Below are 26,807 nucleotides of genomic sequence, written 5' to 3'. Positions count from 1 at the left end.
TGTGTGTGTGTGTGTGTGTGTTGAGACTTTGTGTCAAGTGTCTTTATCAAAGTTCTGTTTCTATGAAGAGACACCATGACTATGGCAACTCTTATAAGGAAAACATTTAGTTGGGGCTTGCTCACATTTCAGAGGTTGAATCTGTTATCAGCATGGCAGGAAGCATGGAGGCAGCGGAGAGTTCTACATTTTGGCAGTAGGAAGAAGGAGAGAGAGAGGGAGAGAGAGAGAGAGAGAGAGAGAGGAAGAGAGAGAGAAAGGAAGGGAGGGGGAGAGAGAGAGGAAGGGAGGGAGGAGAGGAAGGGAGGGAGGGAAGAGAGAGAGAAAAGGAGGAACTGGGAGAGAGAGAGAGACTGATTCTGACTTGAACATTAGAAACCACAAAGCCAACCCCCAGTGACACACCTTCAACAAGACAGCACCTCCTAATAGTGCCCCTCCTGGGCAATCAAGCATTCAAATATATGAGTTTATGGGGGGCATTCCTATTCAAACCAGCACATTAAATATGGAGAAAGTTCCATGTGCAAGTGTGCATACTAGTCAGAGGCACTGTCTATGGAAGCCAGGCTAGAGCTGACAAATTGTGATCAAATGGCAATCGGGAGGGTGGGAGTAACGGGAGGGTGGGAGTACATACCAGGCTAGAGCCTGGAGGAGGATGTGGAAAATCTGAGAATGAAGTGTAGAGGAGACAGTGCCTAAAGTTATTCATTTTCATTTCAGAACCGGCGTTTTGTTTCCTGCCCTAGAGGATAATCCAAAACAATTTAATGAATACATTTGCATAGTAATCAATATTAATGGAAATACTCCAAAGTCAAAAGATGTATTATTGACAACTCCAGCCATTAGGAATTTCCCCATACATGAGCTAATAACAAGGTATGTCATTGAGTCCCCACCTAAAAGTTTCAGGGGTCCTAGACCCATAACTTACTTCTTCAACCAAAATATCTAATATGTGTATATTAAAGATGCTTATAAACTAAAGGTAGATAAGCCCTGTTGGGGATATAAATATCTTCTGGGAAGGGTTAGAGCACACATGAGAAAAGCCTACCACATACAAATGTGGGAAAGGCCAGTGCTATGTAAATGTCTTGCAATGAGACATGGTGCTGAGGACCCAGGGTTTTCGTATTCAACTTGTTCAAGTTCTCTAGCCAACTTCCTAGAGATTGTCTTTCTCTTTCTCAATAAACTGTTTCAATCACTATCTATATGTCCTTTGTTTTTTGTTTTGGGACATAAGGACCTAGACATCCCAGCAAGTGCACTCTAGACTGCGATCCACATCTATGGAGCTGCTGGGTTGGGTTCTGCTGCAACTCTTCCCGTAGACAGCTCTGAAGTTCCAGAGTGTGGGAGAGGGGAGAGTGTTGTATGTGGATTTCTACTGAGCTGGCTCCCCACTGCTCCTGTCTGAGGTGTGTGTGTCTGTATATATGCATGAATACTTGTTGGAGGGAGTGAAGAGAGACGCTTGTTCATCCTGACCGCCCAGCTAGCTTAGACCCGAAATATCTACACAGAAGCTGTACTAATTAAAACACTGCTTGGCTTATTAGCTCTAGCTTCTTATTGGCTAACTCTTACATCTTAATTTAACTGATTTCTATTAACCTGTGTATCACCACGTGGCAGTGGCTTACAGGCAAAGATCTGGCATGCCTGACTCTTGCAGCTCCATGGCGTCTCCCTGACTCCACCCTTCTTTCTCCCAGCATTCAGTCCAGTCCTCCCCACCTGCCTAAGTTCTGCCCTATCAGCAGGCCACTGCAGTTTCTTTATTCATTAATGGTAATCACAGCACCCAGAGGGGACTCCCACTTCACGTACATGTGCATACTTGTGTGTGTTTGTGCATGCGTGTGTATGTGCATATACGCATATGTGTGTGTGAGAGAAAGAGAGAGAGCGGGTAGTGGAGAGAGAGTGCATTGTGTGGTTGTGTGTGTGTATGTGTGTACATGTGTATGCTTTTATAGTGTTCTCCTTTATTGCTATCCACACATTTCTGAAAGGTAGTGTCAATACCTGAAGTCTGGAAACTCAAGCTAGCAAGCCCCAGTGACCTTCTTATCTTTTCTATCCCTAGGAGCTAAGGATTTTAGAAATTTGTGGGACACCTGGTTTGTTAGGTGGATGCTGGGTTCCAAAATTGTCTTCCTGATTGTGTGGCAAGTGCTTTCTTCTTGATTTCCAACAGAGATATTACCAGGCTTGATAAGTGTGTTTACAGTGATTGTCTCTTGCAATAATAGAAGTTGTATATTATCCTGATTGTTTTCTTTCATTGAGTAACAGGGATGAGGTTTCTGATATGCCTTCTTGCCCCAGTGAATATCTGTTCTTCTTTCCTTTCTTTCTTTCTTTCTTTCTTTCTTTCTTCTTTCTTTCTTTCTTTCTTTCTTTCTTTCTTTCTTTCTTTCTTTCTTTCTTTCTTTCTTCTTTCTGTCTGTCTGTCTGTCTTTCTTTCTTTCTTTCTTTCTTAGTCTGATAGTGTAGGGTGGCATTGAAGTAGTGGCAATCCCCCTGCCTTAGCTTTCTAGAGAAGGCTTTTGAAGTCTTAATTTTTTTTCCCTTCCACTTGTGAGAGTTAGGAGATAATATTTGTCACATAAGAGTCTTGCTTCCATTTGAGAATGCACACCAATTGGTAGAGGTTGTGATTTATAAAGTGAGCATGGCCAGGGACATATTCTGTGGGGCTTAGAGCACTAGGGCACTGTGAACCTGTTCAGAAGGTGTGTCAATGTCCAGATGGCAACAGTAGGGTGCTAACCATGTTTAAAAGCCTGGGTGAATCTGCCTTTGAGGCTTTCCAGTCCATGATATTATTTTCAGGTTTTAATTATTTGTCTAATTTTTAAAACAAAACATAAAAAGTATAATAAAACAAAACCCATTACATTGAAGTTGGACAAGGCAAACCAACAGAAGAAAAAAAAAGCCCCAAGAGAAGGCACAAGAGTCAGAGACCTATTTGTTCTCACACTCAACAATCCCATAAAAACACTAAACTACACTAAAGTAGAAGCTATAAAATATGAACACAGGACCTGGTGTAGACCCATGGAGGCCTTGTGCTTACTGCTTCAGTCTCTGTGAGTTCCTATAATCCTCGCTCAGCTGATTCAGAGGGTTTGTTCCCCGGCTGTACTCCATCTGGCTCCCATACTCCTTCTGCAGCCTCTTCTGTGGAGTTCCCTGAACGCTAAGGGGAGGGATTTGATGGAGACATCTTATTTAGAGTTGTGTGTTCCAAGGTCTCTTCTCTCTCTGTCTCTGTCTCTCTCTCTCTCTCCCTCTCTGCCCATAGATTTTTAAAAGTCATTTTAGCACAGTTTTCTGTTAGTTTGTGACCTTCATACTTGTATAGTTTGAAGGCTAATTTAGAAGTATAATTTATACAAAATTATGTGTAGATTTAGTGAGTCTTAACTAATAAATGCACCCTATATTGCAGTTTCCTCAATCAAATACAAATTATTTCCATCAAGATATTTAGTAGCTGGCTCCCTCTTGGGCATGCATTCATTATTTTAGGTCCACCATAAATTTTTTCCTGTAGTCTTTCATGACTAGCTTCTTTTACTCTATAGGCTTTTGAGATTTGTTATATGTTTAAAATTTTTTGGTTATTGATATGTGTGTAAATTTCCTTCAGCTTGTCTAATTTTACATTCTTGGATATATACATATATGCTTTTCCTCACACTTGGGAATTTGGGGCCATTGATATTTCAAATATTCCTCTCTATTTTTCTCTTTCCTCTCATTCATGGATCCTTATTATAGGTAGGTTGGCGGGTGGGTATGCATAGGTTAATTTTAATTGTTAACTTGATAAAATAGAGGATTAGCTTAGAGAAAAGCTCCTGGGCACTCCTGTGAAGGATTACCTTGATTACATTGCTTGAAGTGGGAAGACTTGCAGCTTGTGAATAGCCCCATTCCCTCAGATAAGTTCCTGCAGTGTAAAAAAAAAGGGGGACTTAGCATAAGCATTCATGAAGTTCTTCCTTCTGACTGTAGACTCAGTGTGACCAACTGCTTTCAACTCCTGCTGCCTTGATCACTATCACAATACACTGTACCCTGGAACTGCAAACAGAATAAATCTTTCGCCCCTAAGTAGCATTTGTTGTGGTATTTTATCACAGCAACAGAAAAATAATACAATAGGTATAACTGATCGTGTCCTATGGGATTTTATTGTTCTCAACTGCTGTGAGAGTTGGCATGACCATGGCAACTCTTATAGAAGAAAAATGTTTAATTGGGACAGCTTAAATTTTCAGAGGTATAGTCCATTATCATCGTGGTATTACATGGTGACATGCTGGCAGACTTGGAGCTGGAGAGGGAGTTGAGACGCCTACATCTTGATCCATAGATCAACATAAGGCATACATAAGACAACAAAAATAATTTGTACTTATTATTTTTCTGTTTCTTGGAAGCACATATTTGAGTTATATATTCAAAACACACACACACACACACACATATATATATATATATATGCAAGTATGTTAACTTTTTCTTTTGTCATTTCAACTATTAATAAAATTCCCCTCACAGAAATTTTCATTTATAGTAGGTGTAGTAGTTTGGATATAATTGGCCCCCATAAGTTCATAGAAAGTTGTATTGGGAAATATGGCCTTGTTGGAGAAGTGTGTCACTGTTGAGGTAGACTTTGAAGTCTTCTATGCTCAAGCTATGCCTAGTGTCTCAGTTAACTTCCTGTTGCTTCTGGGTCAAGACATAGGAGTCTCAGCTCCCTCTCCAGCACCATGTCTGTTTGCATGTTACCATGTCACACCATGATGAAACAGACTAACTCTCTGAAAATATAAGCCATCTCACTTAATGTATTTCCTTTATAAGAGCTGTCATGGTCATGGCATCTCTTCACAGAAATTGAAAACCTATCTAAGACAGTATATTTTGTTATACATTATTTTCCTTTTTTATAATACTACCCTCCTCATGAATATATACATATATGTGTGTGTGTGGGAGAGAGAGAGAGAGAGAGAGAGAGAGAGAGAGAGAGAGAGAGAGAGAGAATTTTTTTAATTGGAGGAAAAGTTCAGCATAAGGCTTTTTACATTGCCTTTATAGTTCTTATTCTCTGACTTAGCCAAGTGTGAATGATAACTGATCTACCAACATTTTTACTCTGTCCTCTGACCAGACAACTTTTCCTTTTGTCCTGAATAAGTGGGTTTTTTTGTTGTTGTTGTTGTTTATTTTAAGTGAAGTGTGATTATGTTGCCAGACTGGCTTTGATTTCATGATTCTCCCTCCTCAGGCAACTGAGTTCCTGGGATAGCAGAATGTGACACTGAGCTAGATTAAATAAGCATAAATCTTCTTCAGTTCATTTCTTTTACAGGACCACTTTCTTCGTAAATGACTAAGTTTGTTTCTATTTTTAATGTTTTTTTTTTCCAAAACAGGGTTTCTTTGTATAGCCCTGGTTGTCCTGAAACTCACTCTGTAGACCAGGCTACCTCAAACACAGGGATCTTCTGTCTCTGCCTCCCAAGTGCTGGGATTAAAGGTGTGTACTACCACCATCCAGCTATTTTTAATGTTTTTAATTGAATTAGAATTACATCACTTTCATACCTCCTTTTCCTTCTCAGCTACCCTTGCTCAAATCTTTCTCATGCCCCCCACAAGTTGAAAGCTCCTATTTTATAATTATTGTGTGTGTATGTGTATGTTCACAAATATATACAAAAACAACCTGCTGAATCTGTTTTTATTGTTTGTGTGCATATCACTTCAAGGCTGACTACTCTGCATTGGGCAATTAATAAAGGAGCTCATACCTAGGGGAGTCTAATTATCCTTCTCACAACAATCATAAGTTGTTTATAGATCTTTGTCTAGGGGTGAGACCTCATGAAAAATTTCCTTCCATGTCAACATTTCCCATTTAGGTCTTATTCATGTAGCCGTTTCTAGATGAGACTGTTTCAAAATAGATTCCCTCAGAATTCTGGCTCTTAGAATCTTCCTGTCCTTAATGCTGTTGTGCTCCCTGAGCCAGAGATGCAGGAGTTGTGATGTAGACGTATCTATTGTATGGGGATTTAAATGAGAATGGCCCCCATTGGCTCATGCATTTGACTGTTTGGTTTCAGTTGGTGGAATTATTAAGAAACCATTTGGGGTGTGGTCTTGATGGAGGAGGTGTGTTACTGGGGACAGAACTTGAGGTTTCAAAAATCCATCCCATTTGCAGTTAACTCTCTTTCTCTCTCTCTGCTTGTAGTTGTCGTCTCAAGATGTTAACTTTCATGTGGACTTTACTGGGCTAGTGCCGTGCTTGCCTGCATGCTGACATGCCCCCCACCATGATGGTTATGGACTCACCCTCTGAAATGGTAAGCCCAATAAACTCCTTTTTTTTTCTATAAGGTGCCTTGCTCACAGTATTTGAACACAGCAATAGCAAAGCATGTAAGACACACTGAGACTGAGCTCTCCGTATCTGTTGGTCTCTGCACTGTGTTCAGATGTGGTTTTCTGTGTTAGTCTCCATTTGTCCGAAGAGTAGGTTCTTTCACAAGGATTGGTAACAACAATTATCTGTGGGTAAAAGGATAAAATTTAGAATGCAGTAAGAAATTTTTCTGGTCTATAAAAGTGATAGTAATTGAATCTTTTGTATGGCCTGTGACCTCATTAGCCCTAGGAAGCTGGTTAGGTTTCCACAACCAGGCATGATTTCCCGTTGTTTGAATGAACTTTGAGTCCAATTAGGCAGCTGTTGGTTGCTACAGACATGTGAGGGGCACTTATTGTAACTAAGCATATCTTGCCGTGCTGGTGATTGTCATGGTTCAGAGGACTCTTTAATTGCTTCCCTCTCGTCTTAATTTACATAGTATTTTCTGAAACCATGGAAGCTAAACTGCAGGAAAGATATTTTCAGGTCAGATTCACTAGAATTTTCTGAGGCCCATGTCCAAAATGTGTAGTCTTTAGCAATAGGGACTCACACTCAACCCCAAGAGGCAAACAAGGGCTACATCTATACTCTATACTTTTTTGAGAATCACTTAGTATATCCTGACCAATCATATAAAGAGAGAGTTCTCATGGTACTAGGATTTCTGTTTATGGTCCTATGGGGAGCACTGTTAACCCAAGTGGGTTAATTTCCTTAAGGTATGTGTACATATACACATTGTGTGTATCACACACACACACACACACCACACACACACACACACACACACACATATATATATATATATATTCCTTAAAGTTTCATCAAACAACCTTGGTGTTATTTGCCTCTCATTCTCTCTTGTCTTTCTGTATTGACCTCCCTCTCTTCTTCCCAGTTGGAGCACTCTCCCTGTTATTCTGTCTCCCATTTCATTATCACTGGTTTCCTCCTATTCCCCTTCCATGACTCCCTCCCCACCTAGGGTCTCTTTCTAGTTTCCTGGTTTCCATGGTTACTCCACGTTGTATACTTAAATCTGATGATTTGGAGCTAGGGATTGTATGTGAGAGAGAATATACAGCATTTGCCTTTCTGGGTCTGGTTTACCTCACTCAATATAATCTTTTCTCGGTGCATCCATTTACCTGCAAATTTTTTTTTTAACAGAACTTGCCTCAAGTTTATTTGTAAAAACAGCATAAGGTCCTGAACATCTGCAAATACTGTGTAGGTGTTCACACCAGTCCATCTGTCTTCACATTGGCAGACTGCGACCTTTTTTATGGGGCCTTCACAGGGGTCTGGGCACCTTTGGGAGCCTGAGCTGCAGCTGAGGCCTCTGCCTTGGCTTGAACCTTGGGCTTTGTTTTTTGGAGCCTACGACCCCTGGCCACGTAGCTTCTAATCCGCTTCCCAAGCTTGGGGTGAGCAATGAAAGCCAGACTGGTGAGTTTGCGGCTGGGGCCCTTTGGAACCTTGGGCTTCACCACCTGGGGCTTCACCAGGGCCTTGATGGCCTCCGCACGTGCACTCATGGCCTTTGCATTATTTGCCTGCATCTTCTTCAGGCCTTTCTTGTTTTGCTTCTTGGCAAAGCGCATGTTCCTCAGGAATTTGGGGTCAACCCCCTTGAGAGATTCGTATCTTTGTGACCGGGGTTTCTTGATGCCGTTTCTGTGCCATTTCCGGGACTGGTTGTGTGTGGTGTGGTTCTTGGACTTGGCCATGGCTGGACGGTAATCGGCGGATCCCGAAGCGCCTGCGACCGGAAGAGAAAGAACTTACCTGCAAATTTTATGAGTTTAGTTTTCTTTAAAGTGGAATAGTATTCCATTATTTCAAAGTACCACATTTTCACTGTTCACTTATCTACTGAAAGACGTTTGAGTTGTTCCCATTTCCTGGATATTGTGACTAGGGTGGCTATGAACATTACTGAACAAGTATCTGTGGAACGGGATGTGGAACGGGCATAAGCCAAGATGTTGTGTAATTGCATCATAGGGTAGGTTTAATTTTAGTTTCTTGAGGATTCTCTATACTTATTTCCAGGGTAGCTACACCGGTTTTTATTCCCACCAGCAGTGAAAGAGCATTCCTCCTTTCCCATATCCTCACCATCATTTAGAGTTAGTTGTTCTGTTAATTTAGCAATTCTGATTAGGCTGAGATGAAGTCTCCAAACTGTTTAAATTTGCATTTGCCTAGTTGGTAATTGAGGTATTTTCTTAGCCATTTTTACTTCTTTTTTTATTTTTTTATTTTTTATTTTTTTGGTTTTTCGAGACAGGGTTTCTCTGTGGTTTTGGAGCCTGTCCTGGAACTAGCTCTTGTAGACCAGGCTGGTCTCGAACTCACAGACATCCGCCTGTCTTTGCCTCCCAAGTGCTGGGATTAAAGGCGTGCGCCACCACCACCAGGCATTTTTTTTTTTTGAGAACCCTCTTCTCTTATCCATAATCCCAACTCCTTCTTAAATTGAATCATTTGTTTCCTTGTCTCTGTTTTGTTTTAGTTCTTTGTATCTTCTGGATATCAATCCTCTGTCAGATGCACAGCTGCAGGATTCTCTCCAATACTTTGGTCTTCTTCTTTATACATGGTTTTATAAACTGTACAGTAGCTTTTCTTTTTATGAGGTCCCAGTTGCCAGTTCTGGTCTTATCTCCTTGACCAATGGAGTTGGTTCAGAATATTGTCCTATGCCAGGAACTTGAAGAGCAATGCCCATGGTTTCTTCTAGCAGTTCCAGTGTTCCAAGTCTCAAACTGAGGTTTCTGCCCATTTAGATCTAACTTTTGTGGTGAGTGATAAGGCTCTAATTTCACTATTTTGTGTGTAAACCTCCAGTTTCCCCAGTACCATGATAAAGATGCTATCCTGTCTCCAGTGTGTATATATATCTATAATATATATATATATATATTATAGATAGATGGTGAATAAATAGATACATAGATAGATAATGTGTGTGAGTGTTTTGTCTTTTTGTCAAATATCATATGGCTGTGGTTATGAGCACTCATGTTTTGGGGACTTCTGTCTTGTTTCATTGGTCTACATGTCTGGTTTTTGTTGCATTATCATATTGGTTTTATTATTATAGTTCTATAATGTATTTTGAAGTTTAAAATAGCAGTCCTTCTACTATTCTTTCTGCTCAGAATTGCTTTGGCTATCTGGGGTCTTTTCTGGTTCTGTAAGAATGTTAGCATAATTTTTAATTTCTGTTTTTGTGAAGAATTTTATGGTGATTTTTATTGGTATTGCATTGAATCTGCAAATCGCTTTAGGTAGGATGGTCATTTCTACAACATTAATTCTACATAGGAATGAACAGGACACATGTTTTCATTTTCTAGTGTTCCTCCCAACTCTCACTTTAGAGATTTGAAATTTCCATTATGGAGGATTTTGTACCTCTTTGATGAGTCTTATTCCAAGATACCAAGTTGTCTTTGATGCTATTATAGCTAGGAATGTGTCCATGGTCTCATTTGCAGTGTGTCTGCTGTCAATGTCAGTAACTTTTCTATGCTCTGGCAGCAAACACACTGAGAAAGAGAACACGGGTGAAGTTTTGTAAACAAATCTTATTTGTTTCCTGCTTGATTGACAGCCCAGGGTCTCACAAACACTGACCATTCAAGAATGCTTTACTCTATAGAAATGTTACTTTGTGCATTCATTCTCTTATAGTTTTTAGTTAACATTTGCCAGCTGAAGATAGATTGAGAAATTCTGTAAATCTGACTATTGAAACAATAAATGTAGTGGGAAACAAAACCAACATTATTCCTTTAAAAATTCTGCAAGTCACTCAGAATCTTCCAGAAGCATAAGGAGGGTTCTGTTTGCTTAATTGTTTTTGTTTTTAAAGAGCAACAGCTAAAACTGAGTAAGTACATGGAGCCAAATGATACTCTAAGGTGATCTAATGTCATTCCCTTTTGTCTAACGGTACAGTAGATTTCCAAACACCTGTGTGGGAGTAAAATTCATAAATTACAAAAGCCTACAATACATCTTGATCGGAACCTCAGAAAGGGATCGGAAGAGGGACTTGGTTTCATTGCTGGATTTCAGGAGGGTGGAATCTTTAAGAATAAAGCATAAGCGGTATGAACTTAGGAGAAAACTAAAGAGAGATAAAGCAAAGGTAGTGGGCTGAAGGCTGGATCTGTCTTCAACAGAAAGGGGCACTTAGGGACAGCTGTGGATGGCATGTTTGCCTGAGGAGTTGGACTGGCCAGATGTCCTTGTACTTCTCTGCTCCAGAGTACATGCGTTATGCTCATTTAATTGTCTCCTTATTTCATTTTCAACGAGCCAATATTGTTTTTAAAAATTCAGATATCCCCCTCACAGTTTTACAGAAAATACTTCTGTGCCCTTCTTAAATGAGCAGGTGACCTTTTCTTCGGGAGTAAGTTGTATTACGAACATCTAAGGAAGTGTCAAGGCCAGCTTAATTTAAGAAACATCATCTGGAAATGGTGTAACGCTGCGGGTTTACCAAGGGCCCTCAGAGGAAGATTGCTTTCCTTCCCTTTGTATGGATTTATCCTCTCTATGCTGTGGTTTTGTTCACACACAGAGAGACTATGCCTGTGGGTTGGTATAAAATAAGCAGATACCATCACTGGCCTGTGAAGATCCCAATGCAGGATTGTCAGTTAAAGACATGCGTGTGCCGTGAACAGCAGCACGCTGAAGATAAACATAGAGTTACCCTCTTTATAATTAGTCCTTGAGTCCATCCTGAGAATGGGGGCCAAGTGGACCTTTTCTTTTGTAGGTGCAAATATCCACAGCCCCACAAAATTCTAATGAAACAAAGCGTTTGTTTATATCTCACGTATTTGTAAATCACTCAGGTACTCTAACATAGATGGATGCTAACAGCCAAGTGTGTAGCTTCCCGTTTACATCTAATAAAATTTCAATTATTAAATTTAACCAGAGGGCACAGATACATGAATAAAATGCACACATGAATGAAATTTCATTTTTATGGTACTGTAGATCACACCCAGGACTTTGCATGTGTTAGGTAAACATTCAGCTGTTGATAAAAATCCCTAGCCCTTAATAAATGTGATTTTCCATGGCCATATCTTTGCACATTCGTAATAGACACCCCCATGATAGAATTTGTCTCTGCACTGCATTCTGTAAGTCGGACTCACTGAGGGTGGATAAGCTGAGTGAGGCTGTGCTAACAAGCCACCACCCAGAGCTCTAAGGCTCGCTGGCACACAAATCTGTTCTTCCTTGCACACACCGTGTGCCCTCCGAGATCTGCAGGGGCTGTGTTCTGAGCTGTCATCGTTCTCGTTTGGGGACGTGGGCTGATTGAGCTGCTGCTGACTAAAACCCCATCCATCGTCAGGATGGAGGAGAACAAAGCAATCATCCTCTGGGCTCTCAGAGCCACCACCTGTAAGTGATACTCATCCTTTCTGCCCGCATTTCATTAGCCGGATGAGTCACACCAATAAACCGCATTTCAAAGAGCCCTGGGTATTAGATTAAAATAACACAGCTAGCTTAGCTTGCCTCACACACTCCATTATACATTTGACTCTGTGCGCTGGATCATCAGCCACATAGATTTGATTTTGTTTCCATGGGCTTTTATGAGAGTTTGGATCTGAAATGTTCCCTTTGCAAACACCCATATGCTGAAGGTGCATCACCAGCCTGAGGAGTTAGTGAGAGGCAGAAAGGTGGTAGGGTTTTTTCAGGTGTGATGCTGGGAATTTAACTCAGGTCCTTGTATATGCTAGGTAATACCCTATCGCAAGTTGTACCCTCAGCCCCGTTTGAAGTGTTTCAGTTTTGAGACAGGGTCTCAATACGATGTTGATGCCGCCCTAAAACTTCTTAAATTCTCCTGCCACAGTCTTCACAAGAGGTGGAGATTCATGTCTGGAGTAGGAGGTTATGGAAACTTTAATAAGACTGAAAGACTATTTATAGATAAAAATATAATATCACCAAATTTGGTAACACAGAGAAATATAGATTTAAACGGGATGAAACTGAAGAAATCCATGTCAAAGGGGGAAAAAATAATCTTGAAAGAAACTAGAGATAAGTGACACATTACCTGTGGGAGGAAAATGATTCAAATGACAGTAGATTGCTCATCAGAGACAACAGAAAATAAAGGAGACGGCACAATGTTTTTCAAGTACTTGAAAAGAAAAAGTTCAGCCATGAATTTTGTATCTAGGAACATTACACTTCAGGAATGAAAGAAAATAAAGGCATTATCACATGAGAAGAATGCATCCCTGTCAAACTTACTCTTCAAGATGGGCTAAAATAATTTATCAAAGAGAAATGAGTTGATAATAAAAGGAATCTTGAAATGAAGAAATAATAAAGAGGCCAGGGATGGTGGATTCCATTCCTATAATCCCAGCACTTGGGATGGAAAGTTAGATGGGGGGGTGGGAGGCTCAGTGTAAAACAAAACATTCACCTAAATGAAATATGAAACATTCTTGAGAAGTTCATTCTTGAGAAGAGTGTGTGACTGTCATCTGTCAGGCTGGATTCGAACTGCTTTGAGTTCTATTCACTTTTCCTGAAAAAAAAAAAATGACCAAACACCTATTCAGCTCAGATATGGCACTAATAAGTGATCAAAGAATCAATTCCATCCAAGTCTAGCATACTGTGCATATGTTTATTGAAGTTACACACGAGTGTGTGGATGAGGGGTTAGCTACAGGAGAGTAGGTGACTCAAAGGCAGCGACAGCCCACAAAAGCCCACCCCTGCACAAATGATGCCTTGTACAATTTGTGTTCCTGTGGTTCCCTGCATGGCTTCCAGGAAGCTTTATTTGTTAGCGAGTCTCTTCTCCACAGCAATTATTACTGCTGTATGACCTTGAGGATATACTTCTGAATTTTATAAGGCCTGAGCTGCTTATTTTCTGGGCCGTATAAGTCTTGTTTACTTTTTGAATGGTTATTTCCTGCACAGCATCCTTAAAAACAGTTTCACTGTGAAAGTGGTTATATGTGGTTTTATTTGTTACAGAGCAAAAAGGCACAAATCAGCAGAGCTACCAAATAGATTGGTGGGGACTACAGATAAGCAAGGTCAGTTTTGTTTGCCATCTGGTCCCATTCTTAGCTTTTGGATTGGTGAGAACTGTCTGCTCATAATATATGTCTGTAACAAAGGATGTAGGGTCAGACATGGTGGGGCGGAGGCAGAGAGCAGTGAATGCCATAAAGATCTGTATTGGCTAGGGTTATCCTAAAGGGACAGAAATGATAAAATTGCACACACACACACACCACATATATGTGTGTATCTACAACACAATGGGATTTATTAGATTGTCTTGCAGGATGAAGTTCAGGTACTCCAAGAATGGATAGTATCTGGAGAGGTTGAAGATATGGTAGCTGCTCAGTTCACAAAGCGAGATGTCTCAAAGTCTCACTCTGATGTTGAAAACCTGGATGATTCCTGTTCTAATACCTGTGAATGAATACTGCAGCAATGGGATAGATTAACTAGCCAATGAGAGAGAGAGAGAGCAAGGAAACGAAAGCAAAGCTTTCTTGTTACCTATTTTTTTTGGGGGGGCTGCCATCAGAAATTGTCACCCAGATTTAGTTTATTCTTCCTTCCTACTTTAAATATTCTACTAAAGAAAATCTCTCACAAGAGTGTGTAGCAGTTTTCATGTAATTGGTTCCAGATACAATAAAGTTGGCAACCAAGATTTGTTATCACAAGGCCATTTACCTTAAATGTGAATAAAAATGAGACAAAGACAGTTTGGCTCTGGTCTTCGATACTTTACTGATCTAAAATCATAAAGTTTAGTCATTCCACTGAGAGGCTCAGAACCCCACCGATTCAGTGAGTCCATAGCCCTAGCAAAGCCCCCCACCCCCTCCCAGCAGCCTGGCTCCAGGTTCAGAGACACAGAAAGAAACACACCATGAAAATGGGAACAGAGCCAGTGGAAGAGACATTTTGTCCCTGAACCTAGAGAGTCAGAGAAAAGTCCCAGGACCCTGAAACAAGGACCAAAAGAACACACTAAGTTCCTAGTTTCAGAGCATACCAAAGATATTTGCCCTGTTCCAAGAATTACAGTCAAAAAGGTTAAAAGCAACCAAAGAAAGAAACACAGTTTGACCCCAAAATCAGAGTCATCTCTGCCCTTGACACAAAACCAGCCAATCCCTGAGCAGGGAAAACGGACCAATCACTAAGCCCCTACAGACCTGGCATTCCACTCAGGCAGTTACTGGCAGTTGGGAATTCCCCTCAAGCCTGGCCATCCCTTACATCATAAGGGCCATCCAATCCCAAGCCTGGAAGTCTGGAATTCCCCTCACTCCTCTTGGGGGCAACCAGATTCCCCAAGCCTCTTCCCCTATATAAAACCCCCTCTTTTCTCAGGTCAGGGTCTCTCCTGCACTGTTCCTGTTGCTGCCACCATTGCTGTTGTTGTTGTTGCTGCTGCTGCTGCTGCTTTGAATGGATGGGGGGACCCGAGTTAACTTGCAATGAAGACTCTTTGCTTTTGCATTGAATACAGTCTTATAGTGTTCTTTTTGGGATCTGGACTTTGGACATAACACCACCTTGTAGGAATTTAGGATCATTACATGTCAGTAACCCAAGGGAAAAAAGAAATTAAACAGAAGATGAGAAGAAGGAAATAGAAACACAAACAATTTAAAAGGTAGACATGAGTGCTGCCATATTAAAAAAAAATGGTTTTAAGTGAGGGATTGGCAGAGTGGATACAAATAACTTCTCAGCCAGGTAGTAGTGCTGCACGCCTTTAATCCCAACACTCAGGAGGCAGAGGCAGGTGGATCTCGGCAAGTTTGAGGCCAACCTGGGCTACAGAGCAAGTTTCAGGACAGGCTTCAAAGAGAAATTCTGTCTCAAAATAAGTCACTTCTCCAAAAAGAAAAGAAAAGAAAGAGAAAGAAAGAAAGAAAATTACCCAGAAAAACCCCAGAACACAGAACTTAAAAGCTATCAATCATATAACTTCATTGAATAGTTCAAGGAATTTAAGGAAGACAGAAAGAAACCATTCAATAAAGTAAAATAGAGTAAATATCTGAATGATGCCCAAGAATGCACAAGCATAAGACTGAATGAAAGGACATAGAAGATACAGGATTTGAAAACTAAATTCACTAAAGAGTTAAAAATATTTAAAGAGGTCTCCAGCTAAAATGAGTAAGGAATTGCAAAACTTAATAACATAATACGAAAGCTCAAGGACAAACCTTACAAGTAAAATAAATCAAGTAGAAGATAGAATATGAGATCTTGAAAATTAAGTAGAGGAATTGAAACACACAAGCAAAGAATATGAATTTTTTTAAACACTGGAAGGAAGCAAAAACTATGAAACACCATGAAAGGACTATGTCTTCAAATTATAGGCATTAACAAAAGAGAAGACTCTCAGGTCAGTGGTATACACCCTATCTTTAACAAGATCATAGAAAAAATAACTTCTGTAAGCTAAGGAAACATATACCTATACAAATATAAGAGGCACACAGAAGACCAAATATACAAGACCAAAAATGAAATTAACACAATGTATGTGGTTAAAACACTAAATATACAGAGCAAAGAAAGAATATTGAAAGCTGCAGGTGAAAAATATAAGTCACATATAAAAGAAAATGCAGCAGAATAATAGGTAATTTCTCAGTGTAAGCTTTGAAAACCATAAGAGCCTGGAGCGATGCATATAGATGCCAATCTAGACTACTGAACACACCAATAATCTTCTACTGTTGAAGCAGAGAGAAAAAATGTCCATGCTACTAAAAAGCGAAAAGAACTTATGTCCACCAAATAAGTCAGTCTTACAGAGAATTTGGAATGATAATTTGAACTCTAAAAATAATCAAGATACAACAGAAAGAAAACAAGTGAATCTCTTACTTTTTGAAACACAAAGTCTGACTAGGAGTACAAACAGAAAGAAAATGTTGACAGTCAAAATACACATTTTATTACTAACTTTAAGTAATAATGCCCTCAATTCTACAATGAAACAACAAATGCTAGCTGAATAAATTAAGATACAAATCCATCTCTCTATCATCTGCAAGAAATACATCTTGGCCTTAAAGATAGGCACTGCTTTAAAGAAAAAATATAGGAAAAAAATGTCATAAGCCAATAAGACGAGAAAACAATCAGAAATTGTTACCCTAATATCTCATAAAAGAAACCATACTAAAATGATTCCAATGAGATAATGGACACTTTATTCTAAACAATAGGAAAAATAAGGAAGAAGATATTACTATCCTAAACAAAAATGAACCATGTCTGGTGCACCCAGTCTCATAAAGAACATAATATTGGCTTTATAACACAGATTAAAATCAACTCATAAATACTAGATAATTTCAATACCCTCAATTTCTCCAATAGAAACATCACCTAGACAAAAACATAAAGAGAAAAACATAATTAAATGATGATACATCAAATGGACCGAACAGATGTCTACAGAATATTCCACCAAACTCTAAAGAATACACAGCAACAGCCCACAGCAGCTTCTCTAAAATAGGCCACATTTTGGGGATACAGACAAATATCAACAAATCCTGGAAAATTAAAATAACCTCATCTATCTTACCTGACCATAAAATAATACATCTTAAAACTAATAGCAAACTATTTTTCTCTTCTTTTTGTTTTACTGTTTTTAATGGGCTACACATTTTTCTCTGCTCTCCTCCATTTTTCCCCTTCCCCTTCTGTCCTCTGCTATGATGCCCACACTCTCAATTTACTCAGGAGACCTTGCTTTTTCTCCTTCCTATGTAGGTCATGTCTGTCTCTCTTAGGGTCCTCTTTGTTGTCTAGGTTATTATCAGTTATTATAAGTGTTTTTTACCTTGGACTGCAAGTTGGTTTTATTTTTTTGCTTCATGTCTAGAAACCACTGAGTAAACACATATTATATTAGTCTTTCTGGGTCGGGGTTACCTCACTCAATATGTTTTTTTCTAGATTCATCTATTTGCCTGCAAATTTCAAGATGTCATTTTTTTTTTTTGATTTTTGAGACAGGGTTTCTCAGTAGCTTTTTGGTTCCTGTCCTGGAACTAGCTCTTGTAGACCAGGCTGGCCTTGAACTCACAGAGATCCGCCTGCCTCTGCGTGAGCCACCACCGCCCGGCCTAAGATGTCATTATTTTTTACCCTGGTGTATTACTCCATTGTATAAATGTACCACATTTTTTATTTATTCTTTGGTTGAAAGGTATTTAGGTTGTTTCCACATTTCTGATATTACAAATAATGCTGCTATGAACATAACTGAGCACATGTCCTTGTGGTATGATTGAGCATCCTATGAGTATATACCCAACAGTAGTATTGTTGGGTCTTGAGGTGGACTGTTTTCTAATTTTCTGAGAAATCGTTCTAGTGTTTTCTAAAGTGACTGTACAAGTTTGCATTCCCACCATCAACAAAGGAGCTTCCCCCTTACCCCACATCCTGTAGTAGGGTGAATGGGGCTGCGTTTCCAATGCCCGGCTAGCTTAACCTCCGAAATAACCACACAGAAATTATATTAATTAAACACTACCTGGCCCATTAGCTTTAGCCTCTTATTGACTAACTCTCACATCTTGATTCAACCCATTTCTAATAATCTGTATGTCACCACGAGGGCGTGGCTTACCGGAAGATTCAGCATGTCTGACCTGGCCGCTTCATGGTGAGTGGCTCTCTCTGACTCTGCTTTCTTCCTCCTAGAATTCTGTTCTGTCTTCCCTGCCTACTTGAGTTCACCCTATCAACTAGGCCAAAGCAATCTCTTTATTTAATTAATGAAAGTAACACATAGACAGAAGACCCTCCTACACTAACATCCTCTCCAGAAGATGTCATCAGTGTTTTTTTGCCTTGGCCATTCTGACATTCTGGAATCTCAGAGTTGTTTTAATTTGCATTTCTCTGATAGCTAAGAACGGTGAGTATTTCCTTAAGTGTCTTTCAGCCATTTGAGATTCATCTGTTGAGAGTTCTCTGTTTAAGTCTGTACCCCATTTTTATTGTATTATTTATTCTTTTGATGTCAATTTTCTTGAGTGCTTTGAATATTCTGGAAATTAGTCCTCTGTCTGATGTGGAGTTGATTAAGATCTTTTCCCAATCTATAGGTTGCCATTTTGTTCACTTGACCATGTACTTTGTTTCTAAGTTTCGGGGGTCCCATTTATTAACTGTTGCTCTCAGTGGCTGTGCTATTGGGGGTTGTGTTATATTTAGGAAGTGGTCTCCTGTGCCAATGCGTTTAAGTGTACTTCCCACTTTCTCTTCTATGAGATTCAGTGTCTTTCGTCTTTGATCCATTTGGACTTGATTTTTGTGCATGACAATAGATATGGATCTATCTGCACTCTCCGACATGTTGATATTCAGTTGTGCCAGCACAATTTGTTGAATATGCTTTCTTTTTTCCATTTTTAGCTTTTTTGTCAAAAATCAAGTATTCATAGGTATATGAATTGATACCTGGGTCTTAGATTTAATTCAATTCATTGGTCCTCCTGTCTGTTTTTATGCCAATACCAGGCTTTTTTCAGTACTGTAGCTCTATAGTAGAGTCTGAAGTCAGGGATTGTGATGTCTCCAGAAGTTCCTTTATTGTACAGGATTGTTTTAGCTATCCTGTTTTTTATTTTGTTTTGTTTTGTTTTGTTTTCCATATGAAGTTAAATATTTTTCTTTCAAGGTCTGTGAAGAATTTTTCTGGGATTTTGATGGGTATTGCATTGAATCTGAAGATTGCTTTTGTTAAAATTGCTATTGTTACTACGTCAATTCTACATACTGAAGAGCATGGGAGATCTTTTCATTTTCTGGTGTCTTCTTCAGTTTCTTTCTTCAAAATTTAAAGTTTTTGTCACACAGCCCATTTATTTGTTTCATTAAAGTTAACCCAAGATATTTTATGCTATTTGTGGCTATTATGGAGGGTGATGTTTCTCTGATTTCTTTCTCAGTCAATTTATCATCTCTATATAGGAAGAATACTTATCTTTTTGAGTTAATCTTGTATCCTATTACTTTACTGAAGGTGTTTATGAGTTGTAGGAGTTCCCTGGTAGAATTTTTGGAGTCACTTATGTATACTATCATATCATTAGCAAATAGTTAGTTTGACTTCTTCCTTTCCAATTTCTATCCCCTTGATCTCCTTTTGTTTTCTTATTGCTCTAGCTAGAACTTCAAGTACTGTATTGAACAGATATGGAGAGAGTAGACAACCTAGTCTTGTTGCTGATTTCTGTGGGGTCACTTTGATTTCCTCTCCATTTAGTTTGAAGTTGTTGACTGTTGGCTTGCTGTATGTTGCCTTTATTATGTTTTAGTATATATGCAGCAAACAATTCTATAGCAAGAACACAAACTTATAGAGATTAGCAACTTATTAGAGAATCATGAATGTGTCAAAAAAATAATTCCTGAATCTACAGTGAAAATGAAAACACAACACAATGTCTCTGGACACATTCAAACCAGTCCTGTGGGAAAATTTATAGCACTGAGTACATATGTTTAAAATTAGAAAGAGTACAAGTAAATTACTTAATAATGCAACTCAAGAATTTTGAAAAACAAGAACAAACCAAATTAAACTTCATTAGACAGCAGGAAATAATAAAATCAGAGTAGACGTGAGTGAAATAGGGGCAATGAAAACAGCACAAAAAAGTCATGAGTCTCAGAGCTGGCTCTTTGAAAGGATAAACAAAATCAACCCTTGGCCCAACCAAGCAAAAGAAAGACATAAAGACAAATTAACCAACTGAGAAACAAACAAGTGAACATTATAACAAACATTTTAAACAAATTCAAGATGTTTTAAGGGAATATCTTAAAGACACCTACTTCCTTACTTGGAAAATTGTTAATAAATGGATGAATTTGTAGGTTAATCTTAGTCACAAAAGTTAAACTGAGAAGTATCAACAACTTAGATGAACCCATTGCAAATAAGGAGATAAAACTAATGAAAAGCTTTTTTTCCCTTTTTTAAAAAATGTATTTATTTATTTATTGAAAAAATTTCCACCTCCTCCCCGCCTCCAATTTCCCTCCCCCTCCCCAACTCCTCTCCCTCTCCCCCTCCCCTCCCTCTCCCCCTACTCCTCTTCCCCTTCCCCCACTCCATTCCTCCTCCCTCTCCAGTCTGAAGAGCAGTCTGGATTCCCTGCCCTGTGGGAAGTCCAAGGTCCCCCCCCCCCCCGCCCTCCATTCAGGTCCAGGAAGGTGAGCATCCCAACAGGCTAGGCTCCCACAAAGCCAGTTCATGCAGTAGGATCAAAACCCAGTGCCGTTGTACACCATGTTCAGAGAGTCCAGTTTTACCCCATGCTTATTCGGTCCCAGTCTATCTGGCTTTGGTGAGCTCCCACTAGATCAGCCCCACTGTCGCAGTGGGTGGGTGCACCCCTCGCAGTCCTGACTTCCTTGCTCATGTTATTCTTCAACTATGTTCATTGTAGCATTAATTGTAATAGCCAGAACCTGGAAACAACCTAGATGCCCTTCAATGGAAGAATGGATGAAGAAAGTGTGGAATATATACAGATTAGAGTACTACTCAGTGGTAAAAACAATGACATCTTGAATTTTGCATGCAAATGGATGGAAATAGAAAACACTATCTGAGTGAGGTAACCCAGACCCAAAAAGATGAACATGGGATTTACTCACTCATAATTGGTTTCTAGCCAAAAATAAAGGACATTGAGTCTATAATTTGTGATCCTAGAGAAGCTAAATAAGAAGGTGAACCCAAAGAAAAACATATAGTCATCCGCCTGGATATGGGAAGTAGACAAGATTGCCGGACAAAAACTGGGAACTTGGGGGTGAGGTGGGATGGGGGTAAGGGGAAATGGGGAGAGAAAAGTGAGAAGGGGAGGATGGGGGGAGTTTGGGGGAATGGGATGGTTGGGATAAAGGAAGAGTGGATATGGGAGCAGGGAAGTATATATCCTAATTAAGGGAGCCATCTTAGCGTTGGCAAGAGACTTGACTCTAGAGGGGCTTGTAGGTGTCCAGGGAGATATTGCCAACTAGTTCCTTGGACAACTGAGGAGAGGGAATCTGAAATGACCCTATCCTATAGCCATACTGATGAATATCTTGCATATCACCATAGAACCTTCATCTGGCGATGGATGGAGATAGAGACAGAGACCCACATTGGAGCACCGGACTGAGCTCCCAAGGTCCAAATGAGGAGCAGAAGGAGGGAGAACATGAAAAGCTTTTTGACTAAAGAAAAAAAATCCCATGTCTGCACATATTCACGGGAGAATTCTACCAGATATCCAAATGCCACAGCAACAGCATCAATAAGCAACCAACCAATCAAACAAACAAATAAAAAGCTAAAACCAAGAACTATAATACTTCTTTCTTCAATTATTCAAAAAATGCAAATGGAAGTAGTGCTTTTGAATACTTTGTATTTATGACCCTAAAACCAAAACCAAGTCAAGGTAGAAGGAAGGGGATAAGGGGAGGGTTGAGGAAAACTTGAGGGAATTGGATAGTTGAGATGGAGGAAGGACAGATATGAGAGCAAGGAAAGAGATATCTTGATTGAGGGAGCCATTTTGGGGTTAGCAAGAAACCTGGCCATAGAAAAATTCCCAGAAATCCACAAGGATGACCCCAGCTAAGACCCTAAGCAATAGAGGAGAGGGTGCCTGAACTGGCTTGTCTTGTAGTCAGACTGATGATTATCTTAAATATCAACATAGAACCTTCATCCAGCAACAGATGGAAACAGAGGCAGAGAACCACATTGGAGGAGTGGACTGAGCTCCCAAGGTCCAGTTGAAGAGTGGAAGGAGGGAGAATATAAGCAAGGAAGTCAAGACCATTTGGGGTTAACCCACTGAGACAGTTTGCCTGAATTAATGGGAGCTCACCAACTCCAACTGAACTGGGAGCGAATGAACATGGGATCAAACTAGTCCCTCTGAATGCAGACTGAGGGGCCACTGACAGTGGCACTGGGATTTGTCTCTACTGCATGTACTAGCTTTTTAGAATTTTATTCTCTTTGGATGTATACCTTGCTCAACCTAGTTGTAGTATTTAGGGCCTTGGACTTTCCACAGTGCAGGGTGCCTTGTCCTCTTTTAGGATTAGAGAGTGGAGAAGTGAGAGGGTGCGGGGAGGGAGTGGGAGGAGGGGAGGAAGTGGGAGTTTGGATTGGTATTTTTTAAGTAATAAAATAATAATAATAATAAAGCAAGTAAGACACAACAACAACAAAACTACAGGCTAACATCCCACATGAACATAGATACAGAAGTACTCAATAAAATACTTGTAAACTGATTATGAATGTTTATCAAAAAAGATTAAGTTGGCTTTATCCTCTAGATGTAGAAATGGATCATCATATGTAAATTTTATAAATAGCAATTATATAAATCATCTTAAGGGCAAAAATCACAAGAGCACCTCAATACATGCAATAAATGTTTTTGATAAATTTAAAAATGTTTTCCCGACAAAAGTTCTTGAGAGACTAGGAACAAAGAGAACACTTCAGCATAATAAATGCTATAGTGGCTGACTCATGTATACTCAACATTATTCTAAATGGAGCGAACCTCACTTCACAATTTCACAAAAATCAGGTATGAGACAGAGTTGCCATTTATCCCCACTCCTTTTCAATAGAGTGCTTGAAGCACTGCCTGGAGCACTGAGGCAAGAGAAAGAAAATAAAGTGATTCTAATAGAAAAGGAAGAAGTGAAATTATCCTGTTGACACTCTAAATCCACAAATTAAAAGACTGACACACACACATGCACACACATACACACACAGAGACACACACAAAAGGGGGAAGACACTTATGCTTGTGGGTTGATAGAATTACTTTTGGGAAATCAATCAAGTTACCAAAAACAATTTAGAGATTCAAAGGAATCCCCCCCAAACCCTACAATAGTCTTCACAGATATATGGTAAGAATCCTAAAATTCATATGGAAACACAAAAGACCCCTAATAGCACCACCCTGCAGAAAAAGAAATTTCTGAGCTAAAACAATGCTGGAGGGATTATTATTTTGGATACCAAGGCATATTACAGAGTTATGTAATATTACAGACATATAGAACAGACATATAGAGTTAGACCAGACTTGTAGAACAATGAAACATATCAGAAATTGTAAACATGGGGACACATAGCTACAGCCAACTGATAGTTGACAAAGAGACCAAAGCATACACTGGAGAAAAGACATCATCTTGAGCAAATGGTGTTGGGAAACCTGGAGTACACACGTGGACAAATGAAATTAGACCTGAATTTATATCAACTCCAAGTAGATCAAAGACCTCAATGTGCAAGTTGAAACCTTGAAACTGCTAGCAAAAAAAATATAGCTAGTGCTCTACAAGCTATTAGTGTAGAAAGAACCTATGGACTAGGACTCCATTTGCCCAGGAGCTAAGGTCCATTGTGGACAAGGGTAGCTCATAAAATAAAGAAGCTTCTGGGAAACTAAGGAAACATTCTGTCAAGTAAGGAGAAAGCCCACAGAATGGAAGATGATCCTTTCCAGCTCTATATCTGAGAGAGAATTAATATCCAGAATATAAGAAGAATTTATAAAACTAAGAGAAAAGAAAACAAACAACCCAGTTAAATATGGGCTGCGGATCTGACTGGAGAGTTCTCAAAAGAAGAAATGATATGGTTAAAAAATCTTTTAAATGTGTTCGTAGTCCTTAGGAATTATGAAAATGCAGATTAAAGTGATTTCGAGATTTCAATTTACCTGTGTCACAATGGTTAGGATCAACCAAAGAATTGATAACAAATAGAGGCAGGAATGTGGTAAAAGAGGAACACTCCTTCTCTGTTGGTTGGCTGTAAACTGGTACAGCCACTCTGGCAATCAGTGTGGATATTCTCAAAAAACAGAAAACAAATCCATCATATAATGTAGCTATGCTTTTTGGCTTGTGTACAAACCACTTGAGTTATTCTTTTTCAATCTTATTTCATATATAAAGGCCTTTTTCCTTTGGAGCTCTTAGGATTCTTTCTTTATTTTGTATATTTAGTGTGTTGATTATGTGGCAGGAGGACTTCTATGATTTTGTTGAGTATGTTTTCTGAGCCTTTGAGCACTGATTCTTCTCCTTCTCCTATCACTATTATTCTTAGGTTTGGACCTTTCATGGCGTCTCAAATTTTCTGGATGTTTTGTGTTAGAAATATTTGAGTTAACATTTCCTTTGATTGATGAATATATGTCCTCTATTGTGTCTTCAACACCTGGGATTCTCTTCCATCTCTTGTATTATGTTGGTGATACTTGTACCAGTAGTCCCTGTTTGCTTCCTCTGGTTTTCATTTCCAGAATTCCTTACATTTGTGTTTTCAGTATCGTTTCTACTTCACTTTTCTACTTATAGTTCAGTTTCTATTTCTATTTAAGTCTTGAAACCATTTCCTTTGCCTGTTGGGTTGTTTTCGTTCTTGGCTTTCTTTGTTTACTTTCAGGGATTTACTGATTTCTTCCAAATTTTCGTTTGTCTTTCCCTCAACTTCTTTAGGGGAATTTTTCATTTCCTCTTTAAGATACTTTATCATCTCCATAAAGTAATTTGTAAGTTTGATTTCTTGTGTTTTAGCTGAACTGGACTCTTCAGGTGTTGCTGTTGTGGGGTCACTGGGTCCTGGTGGTGCCATATTGCTCTTTCATCTATTCATCTTTTCTAACTGATGTGGCTTGTGCCTGTGCCTGTTCTTCCAACTGTTGTGGTTTGCACTTGTGCCTATGTAGCTTGCTGGGATTGTGGTATGATTGTGTGTGTGTGGGTGTGTATATATATATATATGTGTATATATATATATGAATACATGCATACACACACTCATATATCTATTATATATAACACATATATACATATATATGATATATATATCATATATATATATAATGACAAAGAGGTAAGCTCATGAGTTTTAGAGGGAGTAGGGGGTAAAATGGAAGGGTTTGGAGAAATAAGATTGAAGAGGAAAATGATGTAATATTTTAATTAGCAATAAAATTTAAAATTAATGCAGAGAAAACACATCCAGGTACCGCAAAGCAAACAGGATAATGCTTAAATTAATAGCAGATTGTAACAATGTCAAAATCTCAGTTGTGATATTATATCACAACTTTTTCGGGGAAACCTGAAAAAGCACGTATAAATTCTCTTGTATCTGATTGTTAAAACTGTATGTGCCTCTAGAATTAAAATGTGGCGTTCAATTAAAAATTAAAAATAATTTTCACGTCTACAGTCATATTAAAACACATGTACACGAACACATTGCAACCGTCTCCCTTTGCTGACACAGCATTCTCCGTCCCCCCATCACTCCTCAAAGTTCATCATCACTCTTATTCTCGCTCTATTCCCTTCAACCTTTCTAAGACGTTTAAACTAAGAGAGGAATTCCTGAAGGGCAGCTACGTGCTTTCTCTGCCCCTGCTTTTGGCTCTGTGTCCGGATGCAGTGCTGATCTGCTCTTTGGTTCAGAGTTAACATAACTTGGCTCATTACGAGTTTCAGTTAATGCCACAGAACTGGCTAAGCCCAAAACTGTCAAACTATAATGAGAAAGAAAAACAGGAGAATTAATAAGGAAAGAAGGAAGAAAAAAAGGAAGGAAGGAAGGAAGAAAAAAAGGAAGGAAGGAAGGAATGAAGGAAGGGAAGAAAGGAAGGAAGGAAAAAATGAAGGAAGGAAGAAAAAAAGGAAGGAAGGAAGGAAGGAAGGAAGGAAGGAAGGAAGGAAGGAAGGAAGGAAAAAAGGAAGGAAAAAAATGAAGGAAGAAAAAACAGCCAAGAACGTAGGGGGCAGGACTTTGAGATACAGGTTTGAAACTAATGATGTTCTTGCAGATCTTTGAGAGGTTATTTGCTCTTCTCCTGTCTACCAATCAAACAGCAGAAGGAATGTCACCATTCTAATCACTAATGCAAATCTTCCCTATTAAATAATAGGCAGTAGGATGTTTAGGGCAACAGACCCCACCATGGGTCACTTAAATTTTCTGAGGGTCAACAAATTAGGACAGCGCCTTGGTACATGGAACTAGGCTGCAAAGTTCTATCTTTAGCAGGGGAGCGTTGTGATCCTTAGCCACACATTAATTAGTCACATTTGTTCATCTATTTATTAGCATTTACCCACATTATAGGATGGTTTATTCCACCCTGCCCAG

The 26,807-nt window shown here is 39.2% G+C and overlaps 1 pseudogene; it reads right to left on the bottom strand.

Moving 5' to 3' along the window:
• Positions 1–7,640: 7,640 nt before the first annotated feature.
• Positions 7,641–8,263, bottom strand: LOC142837562 (large ribosomal subunit protein eL29 pseudogene; annotated as a pseudogene).
• Between the last annotated feature and the right edge of the window lie 18,544 nt (positions 8,264–26,807).

The sequence above is a fragment of the Microtus pennsylvanicus genome, chromosome 18 (assembly GCF_037038515.1).
Source record: "Microtus pennsylvanicus isolate mMicPen1 chromosome 18, mMicPen1.hap1, whole genome shotgun sequence".
NCBI classification, from domain to species: Eukaryota; Metazoa; Chordata; class Mammalia; order Rodentia; family Cricetidae; genus Microtus; species Microtus pennsylvanicus.
This window is presented reverse-complemented; position numbering and strand designations above follow the sequence as displayed.